The 10,473-nt window shown below is 43.3% G+C and overlaps 1 non-coding gene across 1 annotated transcript; it reads left to right on the top strand.

The window, feature by feature from the left end:
- Positions 1–421: 421 nt before the first annotated feature.
- LOC148803220 (small nucleolar RNA R71) lies at positions 422–528 on the top strand. Its single transcript, XR_016081589.1, has one exon. It is a non-coding gene; the product is annotated as a small nucleolar RNA R71 (small nucleolar RNA).
- Positions 529–10,473: the final 9,945 nt, after the last annotated feature.

The following is a 10,473-nucleotide window of genomic DNA, read 5'->3' as shown; positions in this document are numbered from 1 at the left end:
GTATGTGTTTGAATATGGGTTGAAATTTGACCTACCAACATGAGAGATAAAATTAGCACTCTCATGTGAAGTAAAAGGACTACTTAATGGACAGTCAGAATTAGTATGTCCTATTTGACCACAAAAATCACATGAGATGCTAGATGATGCATTAATGGCTGCAATATTAAAAGTATCAAGTTTCTTATTCAAATTAGCAAGTTGCACAGATAGGGCTGCAAGGGAATCGATGTGGTGTACTCCCCTCTGATTGGTTTGGACATTGCTCCACTGGTAGCTGTTTGACACCATCTCCTCCACTAGGTCATAAGCTTCCTCTGGAGTTTTTCTCATAATTGTGCCACCTGCAGCTGCATCAATAATGGATCGATTAGAGAGGGTAATACCATTATAAAAAGTCTGAATTTGACGCCAAGTTGGTATCCCATGGTGAGGACACTTCCTAAGCATCTCCTTGAATCGTTCCCATGCTTCATACAAATATTCCCTCTCAAATTGAGCAAAAGTAGTAATATCATTAATTAAATTTGCTGTTTTGGAGGGTGGGAAATATTTAGCCAAAATTTTTTGGGTTAGATCATTCCAAGTGGTGATACTTCCTGCAGGGATTGAGTTAAGCCAATCTTTATCTCTATCACGCAATGAAAAAGGAAATAATCTAAGCCTAATAGCATCATCACTAACTCCATTATGTTTAAATGTATCACATATTTCTAGGAAGTTAACAATGTGCGAATTAGGGTCATCACTTGGTAACCCACTAAACTGAATACTTGTTTGGATCATCTGAATTATTGCAGGCTTGATTTTGAAATTGTTGGCCTGAATGGTGGGCTTGCAAATGCTGGAAGTCGCCCCATCAATGTTTGGACAAGCGTAGTCTAAGAGGGTGCGATTTGCTTCTACCATCTCTCCTTCAATCTCTATTGTTGGGTTGTCAATAACAACCTCCTCTCTTGTCTTACCTTTGTTAGCCCTTTGCAACAAGCGAAGGGTCCTTTCTATTTCTGGGTCAAATTCTAATAATCCCTCTCTTCTAGTGCGTGTCATGCACTAGTAAATCTGAACCAGCAAGAATTCGAACAAGTAAAATAAAAATAAAATAATAACAAAATAATAAAAATAGAAATAAAAAAGTCCAAATTAATCAAGGTTAACAAGTTCTAATATTATTTTAGGATTGAATCCCTGGTAATAGTACCAAAAACTTGATGGCTATAAATATAACCCTAGCAAGTGCACTAGTTATCAAGTAGTATAAAAATATTGTTTCCACAAGGATTTAACAAAATAAGTATTAGAACTACAGCCTTCCCTAATTATTTGGACAATCAAATTTCAGATTTGAGAATAAGAACTAATGGAAAGCAGAAAAAGAAAACAAGAGCAGAAGTAACAATGCTGAAGTATGTAACGATTGGTTAAATTCGCTAGGGCTTTCTGTCCACCTAACCATTCCAATGAATATTAATGGATGAGATTATCCAAGATAATTTGTCATTCCCATAAGCTGAAGTCTTTCCAATTTTATTTAATATTCTCTCTCGAGATATACTAAAACTACTTCTATCAGGTAACCCCTTGATCTCTCGACTAGAGTTCTCAAGATAGAAGTGCATTAAGTTCAAGGAAAAACTATTATATTCAGATGAATCATGTGTATATACCCCTATATACCATTCAATCCACACTACAAATTATGTGGTCAGCTATATGAATTCCTCTCTCGATTCATTCATATATGCCTGATCAATTAAGAGATGATCACTCTTAATAGCATTAAGCAAGATAATTCTTAGACTATATGGAAATCACGATCTTGAATAAATCAGAATAAAAATATATTCATTGATATGATTAGGCTTTCCACAGCCCTAACTATAGATAAATCAGTTCATACTAGCAGAAATAAAACAAACAAGAGGAAAGAAGGAACTCATGGTTTCGCCCTTGGAGTTAAGATCTCCTCTTCTCCTTGCCGCCACCTCCTTCTTGAAGACTTCTTGTTTGATGGATGGATTGCTCCTCTGCTTCTTAATCCTCTTGATCTTTTTCTTGATACCTCTCTAGTCTGCCCCCTACCCCTTTTTATAACCTAAAGGGGAGGGGGTGGTGTCCTACTCTTTTTTGAACTTAATCTCTCAAGATTAGAAAGTCCTAGTCTAATCCTACTCTTATCTCTTTATCTAATGAACTCAATCTCTTTATCTTTCTGGGATTACATCATAAATTTAGATCTGGTAAGACTCTTTTCAGTTTCTTGTTCTTGGATTCGTATTAGACCTCCTCTGCGAATTGGGCTTCAGCTAGGCTTTTCTGCAAGTTGGGCTTCAGCTGCGGATTGGGCCTTCCTATGAATTTGCCCCGACTTCGGGCCTAGATTTGACTTCGATGCAGGCCAAATCTGTGAAATCCCAACGCATGAAAGTTGTGGTTTTTGCTCTTATCTTTCCATTGGGTCTTGAATCAGCCCAATCGGAGTTCGGATACGCGAGTTAGGCCCAAATTACGGAATGGTGCCGAAACTATGAAAAATCACCCGATTTGCCTTTCTTTGCTCCTGATGCCTTCTTTCATGCCCTAAACCGAAATACAAGAAATATGAGTCCAATTAAGTACTAATTTAGTATAAAAGACAGAATATTTGGGGATAAAAATATGATAAATTCTACTCTCATCAATTAGGAAGGCTGATCTTTATCTGCAAATAAGATAAGGGATTATCCTTATCTTTTAAAGAGAGTCCAGATCCAAATACAAGATTTGGATTAGGAAACTCCTAATGGGATTAGGAGATGCTCTCTTTAAAGGCCATAAATAGAGGAGTAGGGGAACCTCCAATACACAATACTCAGTTTGTAGTTCACAAAGAGAGAAGAATTTGCCGTTTGACTGCTCCTATCTTCTGCTCTTTCCTCTCCTGCCGCCCCTATCAGTTCGATCTCCACCTATGGGAGTGATCAAGAAAGGTTCTTGATATTACCTTTTGGTAGAAAAGATAATCTGAAGTCGTGCTCACTAGCCCTCCATCACATTCTTGCTGAAGGGCCATCCTGCTAATCCTGCTCCACCTCACACTGTGTCATCTCAGTGGGAGCAGTCTTTGGTTTGCTCCTTGGGCATGAACACCTTCGTTGGGAGTTACTGTTACTCCGTATCAGGTATATCCCTCTTCTACCTTGTGGCTTCAGATCTGGTCCGGTTTTATTTCAAGATTGATTCTTGAAAATGCAGTTTTCTAAAATAGGGAATGTGATTCCCACATGGGAGAGAGAGAAGTTTTTGAAACTTCGCCCAACCTTCTTGCAGGGTTTGACCATCCATATAATGGATCTCTCATCCCTTCACCAGCACGGTTTGTGGCCCTCTCCATTCAACTTCAACATCTCCAAGAATCTCCCTTAGACCATCCCCGCACTGATAAGCCATGCCCAAAAGTATATCAATGTGGAAGAATCATAGGCGCAGTTGAGAGACAAGGAAGAAAGGCCTAACAAGAAGAGAAGAGATATCGAAGATCGCAGGCTACAAAAAATATGTGCAGCTACTCGAGATCGACAATAGAGGTCCGAAGAAAAGATGCGAAGACCCAATCAACTTCACAAAGGATGACCTTCGGGGGGTCCAAACCCCACATAATGACACCCTAGTAATCATTACCGAGGTGGCCAACTTCGAAATGCGACGCATCCTAGTCTACACAAGTAGCTCGGTAGATGTCCTCTTCGAAGACACATTCGACAAGCTCAGCATCGAAAAAAGCTGCCTTACCCTTGTCAACACTCCCCTGATGGGCTTCTCTGGGGAGTCACTCATTCCAACCAGGAGGGTCACCCTCCCCCTTCTGATTGGAGATGGGGACATCACCACAATGGCCATGGTCGACTTCATCTTCAACATAATGAGCATCCTCGTTCGCCCAACCTTGAACTCTTTGTGGGCCTCGGTCTCCATGATCCACCTGGCAAATAAATTAGTAACCCAGTATAGTGTGGGAGTAGCACATGGAGACCAAAAGACCGCACGACAGTTCTACTTGACCTCTTGTCGATGACTGCACCCTATCGCAGAGACACTGATGGCCGAAAGCATAGATCTACAGGACAATGTTAAGACATAGCGTGGCCAACCTATCGATGATCTCATTCTGGTGCCACTCTCTGAGGAAGACCCCAATAAGGTAGTCTAAGTTGGCTCTCTCTTGGGAGATCGTCTTCGAGATGAGTTAGTACAACTACTGAGAGAACACGCTGACGTGTTTGCTTGAGGGATATGCAGGGATCCACCCCAAGGTCATCACGCCTGAATGCTAACCCATGCTATCAACCCACACTACTGACCCATTAGGTAGAAGAAGAGAAGCTTCGCCATAGAACGATGACAGGTGATCGCTGACATGGTTCAAAGTATCAATACGATACGCCCCGTATCGGGCATATCATATTGAATCTTTTGAAAAAGATACAGTCCAAAATGCCTATTTCCAGGTGTTTCGGACCCCCAACTTTTTTTTTAATAATAAAAAAATCTTATAAGCTTCCCAAAAAACCAAACTTTGAAAAAAAATAAAAAAAAGTGTGTATCGACCGTTTTTAAGTACCGATATGATATAGTCGAAATGCGTACCGTATCGATACTTTGAACCTCGATCACCGATGAAGTCTAGAAGTTGCTCGATGCTAGCTTCATTCGGGAGGTAAAGTACCCGAACTGGTTGGCCAACGTGGTAATGGTGAAGAAAGCCAATGGTAAGTGGAGGATCTGCATCGACTTCACCAACCTAAATGAAGCTTGTCCCAAGGATAGTTTTCCCCTGCCGAGGATCAAACAACTCGTCGACACAAGCGCAGGGCATGAACAACTGAGATTCATGGACGTGTTCTTGGGTTATAATCTGTGATTCAGATGCACCCAGATGACCAGGAGAAAATCGCCTTCATCACCGACCACAGGTTGTACTGCTACAAGGTGCTGCTACCCTTTGACATCAAGAACATCGGCACCACTTATCAACAGCTGGTGAACAAGGTCTTCAAGGATTAGCTCGGCCAAAATGTGGAAGCATACATGGATGACATGCTCGTGAAAAGCAAGAAAGCCGAGCATCACCTAACCGACCTTAAGGAAGTCTTTAACACCCTCAAGAAGTATAGAATGAAGCTGAACCCAACCAAATGCACCTTCGGGGTCGGCTTTGGCAAATTCTTGGGGTTTATGGTGATGTAGAGAGGAATTGAAGCCAACCTAGAGAAAATCCAAGCCATCCTCAACATGCAATCACCTGGGACCCACAAAGAAGTGCAGCACCTCACTGGATGAATAGTTGCCCTCAGTAGATTCATATCCAAATTAATGAACTAGTGTCTGCCCTTCTTCAAGGCCCTCAAGCACATCATGGAATTATAATGAACCGAGGAATGTGAACGGTTCTTTCAAAATGTAAAAAGGTACCTAAGCTTGTTGCATCTCCTCACAAAACTGAGCCCAGGGGATGAGTTATTACTCTACCTCTCGGTCGTGGATGAGGTCGTCAGCTCAATACTGGTCAAGGAGAAAGACCAGGTACAAAGACTGATCTACTATACCAGCAAAGTTCTCAGTGGCATAGAAACCTGATACTCTAACTTAGAAAAGATGGCCTTGGCACTAGTCACCTCAGCGAGGAAGCTCAAACCATACTTCTAAGCCCACAACATCCGGGTACTTACTAACCAGCCCCTCAAGCAAGTGCTCCAAAGGCCGGAGGCATCTGGTCACCAAATCAAGTGGAGTGTGGAGTTAAACGAATTCGACATCGACTACACTCCTTGGCCCGCCATCAAAGCCCAGTCCTTGGCCAACTTTCTTGCTGAGGGTACCTTCACCACACAAGACCCAGCCTCGACACTACAGATATGGACTCTCCATGTGGACGGTTCATCCAACAGACAAGGCAGTGGGGCCAACCTCATCCTCCTTGGCCCTAATGACATAGTATTAGTGTATGTCCTCAAGTTCAAGTTCAAAGCCTCTAACTACGAAGCTGAGTACGAAGCCCTAATCGTCGCACTTCAGCTCACCCTAGACCTCAGAGCTCGACGAGTCAAAACCTTCAATGACTCCCAGTTGGTGGTCAACCAGATCCACGGCTAGTTTGAGATGAAGACCCCCACCATGGCGGCCTACTTCCAAAACATTCAAGAGCTCATCCAACAGCATGAGCAGTTTAGCACCCAATAGATTCCCCGAGCTGAAAACATCTGAGCTGGCACACTATTAAAGTTAGCCAGTTTTCTGAAGACCAACCTCGACTTGACAGTGCGGATGGACACCTTGGCCCAGCCGAGTATCACGCTGACAGCACTATCAAAGTTAGCTAGTCCTCATCCTTCCATTCAGCATGGCCCATCCTGGATGGACCCCATCATACAATCTCTCCGGGATGGCACACTTCTAGAAGACTAAATAGAAGACAAGAAGCTCCAACACAAATCAGCCTGGTACTACCCTCATCTAGGGACAACTCTACCGCCACTCACACACTCTCCCCTTCCTGAAGTGTCTTCCCCCATCCAAGGTCGATTACGTCCTTAGGGAGATACACAAAGGTATCTATGGAGATCATTTCGATGCCTGAACCTTGGCTCACAAGGCACTTCGGCAAGGGTACTTCTGTTCGACCATGAAGTAGGATGCAACCCAGTTTGTAAGGAAGTACGATAGTTGTCAGTGACATTCAAACCCCCATCATCAGCCAGTAGTCCCCTTGAAGCCGATCACTAGTCTGTGGCCCTTCGTGCAGTGGGGAATGGATATCCTCAGCCCATTCCCCACCATGGTCATGCAGAAGAATTTCTTCTTGGAAGTAGTGGACTACTTCACTAAATGGGTGGAAGATGAGGCCCTGACACGCATCACTGTGCACAATGCCCAGAATTTTTTCTGGCAAGGTATTGTTTGTCGGTTCAGTATTCCATGGGTCCTCATCATAGATAATGGAACACATTTCACTAACCAAAAGTTCAAGCCCTTTGCACCGACCTGAAGATCGACCACCGGACTACTGTCGTACATCGACCTCAGAGCAATGGGCAAATTGAGGTGACCAACCACACCCTATTACATAGCTTGAAGACCAGACTTAACCAAGCCATGGGGAGGTGGGTCGAAGAGTTTTCGAGCATTTTCTCGGCATATAAGACTACAACGCGAACGGCCACCAGAGAGATACCCTTCAGCCTAACCTACAAAATCGAAGCCATGATACCCATGGACCTCATGGAAGAAGTATGAAATTGAGCATACATTAGGATGGCAGCACAGCAATAGAGGATGGACAAATATTACAACTCTAAAGTCTGAAGAAGGGAGTTCAAAACCAGCAATCTCGTCCTCTACAAAGTCATAGTGCCTGCCCTAGGAGAAGGGAAGCTCGAGCCCAACTAGGAAGGCTTGTACAGAGTTACCAGTCTTCGAACCTAGTACATACAGGCTAGAAGATCTCGATGGCAAGCCCATACAGAGGAGTTAGAATAATGGGAACCTTCATTGTACTACCAGTGATCTAATATCAACAAAGAAAATTTTTGGCATTACAAGATGGTTGCTCAACAAACCACGCACACATACCATACACATTGCACACCGCACAATGCGCACTATAGACACTCCATTTTTTGCTCTCAGTCTTTCTACAACACTTTGAACTTCAAGCATGCTTCAGCTAACCTCTCAACTGACCTGGGGGTATTTTTAGAATTTTACAAAAGTTAGGGCCTCAAGGATCCAAAACCATAGGTATGTAGAGCCCGAAAAACTAAACCCAATGCCACCAATATCACCCAATTCCGACATTGTTTACCCCTTCATCGTCCCAAAGTCAAAACCAATTCTGATCATCTGATCAGAGCCATTTCAATCCTAATCCTCATTTCACATCAAATCCAAAATCTGAGACCATAGGTACATAGAGCTCAAAAATCCAAATCCAACAACACCAAGATCACCCAAGTCCGACACCGTTTACCCCATCATCCTAAGACCCAAAGCTGAAATCAATTCTGATCATCCGATCAGTGTCATTTTGATCCTAATCCTCAATTCAAATCAAATCCAAAATCTGAGACCATAGGTACGTAGAGCCCAAAAATCCAAATCCAATGACACCAAGCTCACCCATGTCCAACACCGTTTACCTCATCATCCTAAAACCCGAAGTCGAAATTGATTTCACTCGTTCGATCAGAGTCATTTTGATCCTAGTCCTCATTTAATATCAAATCCAAAATCTGAGACCATAGGTATGTAGAGTCCAAAAATCCAAATCCAGCAACACCAAGATCGCCCAAATCCGGCACTGCTTACCCCTCCATCTCAAGACCTGAAGCCAAAACCAATTCCGATCGTCCGATCGGGATCATCTCTGATCCTAAATCCTAACCCCTAGAAAATCTGAAATCCAACCCTATAGATGGATAGAGCTTGAAATTCCGAGTCCAACGGTACCAAGATCTTTCAATTCCGACACCTTAGCCTCTTCATCTTGAGACCCAGAGCTAGACTCAGTCCGAGCTCTCTATTTAGAATCCTCTTCAAAATAACTTTGAACCTAGGGCATTCAACGACTAAAACTTCCCCTCAGCCTCTAGAAACATCTTAAAAGTCTAAGATTTGAATAAGGGATAATCCTTATCTTATCTGTAGATCAGATCAGCTGTTTCCTAATCTAATTAGGAGGTTTCCAGATCTAAATCTTATTTAGATCTTGGACTCTCTGAGTGGATAGGGTCTAAGCCCAATCCTTTTAGCTGACCCACTTCAGAATTCGCCCCCTTTAAATGACTGATCAAATCAGCCCAGTTCAAAATGGGCTTAAGGCCCATTAAGGTTATGTACTCAAAAAACCTTCCAAATTGCTGCCCAGTTGGGCTTCCTTATATGGCATGGGACCCAAGCATTGATCTACACATCAGCCACATGGGTTCAGCCCAGCCTTTGTTACAAGGCCTGGTCGAATGCACTGCTGAAGACAGTGTACCCCCTGAAACCCATCAAATGAGCTCTATGGGCCCAACACTTACACTAAGTGGTCCCTGGGCCAAGCCACCTTGTAACACCCAGGGACTGTGGGCAGATGCAAGATTAGCCCATTAGGCATTATCCTCAATGGTCTTACACTTAACCTCTTAGCCCATAATGATCATACACTGCCCGACAAGAGAGGACCTCTCCCTCGGCTGCAAGGAACAGTGTTGCACTCTCCACTCATATGGATCCCGGGAATTAAAACCTTCTTTTAAACAATTTAGAAACCATACATATATACTTTTATATCTTATATAAAATATATTTTGCAAAACAAATCTCAACGGTTGAAATCGGCTGCCGGCAGTCTTGGTTTCCATCAGTGAGAGTGCATCCCCGATCATTACCTTTGTCCGACAAAGGGGCTGATCCTGTCACTATGATCACCCAGTCAGATGAATTCTCGGACTGTCCCAACATACCCAGGTTTTGATCCCCGCTAAGGATCTCACTGATTGGTACATCAAAGATAGCCCAATCCGACACCTAATGCAGTATCATGATCGAGTCTAGGGGTCGGGTGTAACTTTCCAGTTTTGCCCATCAATCTCCAAGGTCCAGGGCAATACTGGAAATCTGGTCTAGTTCAAAGATTCAATTAATCCTACACTGTATGTGCCAAGGGTCTCACCCTGGCAATTGAGACAAGCCACCCCAACCGACTTGGTGGCACTACAGTGTCAGCCTTGTCAGGATAGGTCTCCCCAGACCAACCCACTGGCTGTGAACATTCTAAACTAACACGAGTCTCATTAAGTGTCCAGTTTAAGGGTATTACACAGAAACATACCAAGGGAACATGAATCAAATATGTATCTTTATTCATTTACAATAAACTCATAAAGTACATCATTCTGATTGAAGCTAAGGGCATACAAAACTGTCTAACAGTTAATTGATTGGATCAATTCTTCCTTTACATGTGATGTTTGGATGTTTGATGTGCTGCGATGTGCTGCGACCGTGGGCCATAAGCACTTGGCCCATGAAGACTCGTTAGTGGCTCTTGCGCGCACCATGGCTGAATGCACATCATTGCCATGGTGTCCCTTAAGGTCATTGGGTGACCCCTCCTTTCATGGTGGGCCCCACAACCCTGAAAAGGGATCCGTACGGAACCCCTAGCCGATTAAGGCCCACCAGAAATCTGACTTAATGAAAGCTAGTGGGAGCCACTTTGGTTTGACCTAAAATTAGAACTAGGGCGTAATTTTGCTCCCTCCAGCAAAAATGAGTGCATGTGATAGGGAGATCCATATGATGGACTCTCTAAAAGATTTCCGTCAATAGCACAATGATGGGTCCTTCAGTAATGAGGAAACGCACCATAAAATTGGTTATCCATTTGCTGTTGGATCTGTGAGAGTGTTTTATAAGATGATAGGGGCGTCATAGACCGATGTAGGAGGG

The sequence above is a fragment of the Nelumbo nucifera genome, chromosome 1 (assembly GCF_055504915.1).
Source record: "Nelumbo nucifera cultivar China Antique chromosome 1, China Antique-T2T, whole genome shotgun sequence".
Lineage (NCBI taxonomy): Eukaryota > Viridiplantae > Streptophyta > Magnoliopsida > Proteales > Nelumbonaceae > Nelumbo > Nelumbo nucifera.
This window is presented reverse-complemented; position numbering and strand designations above follow the sequence as displayed.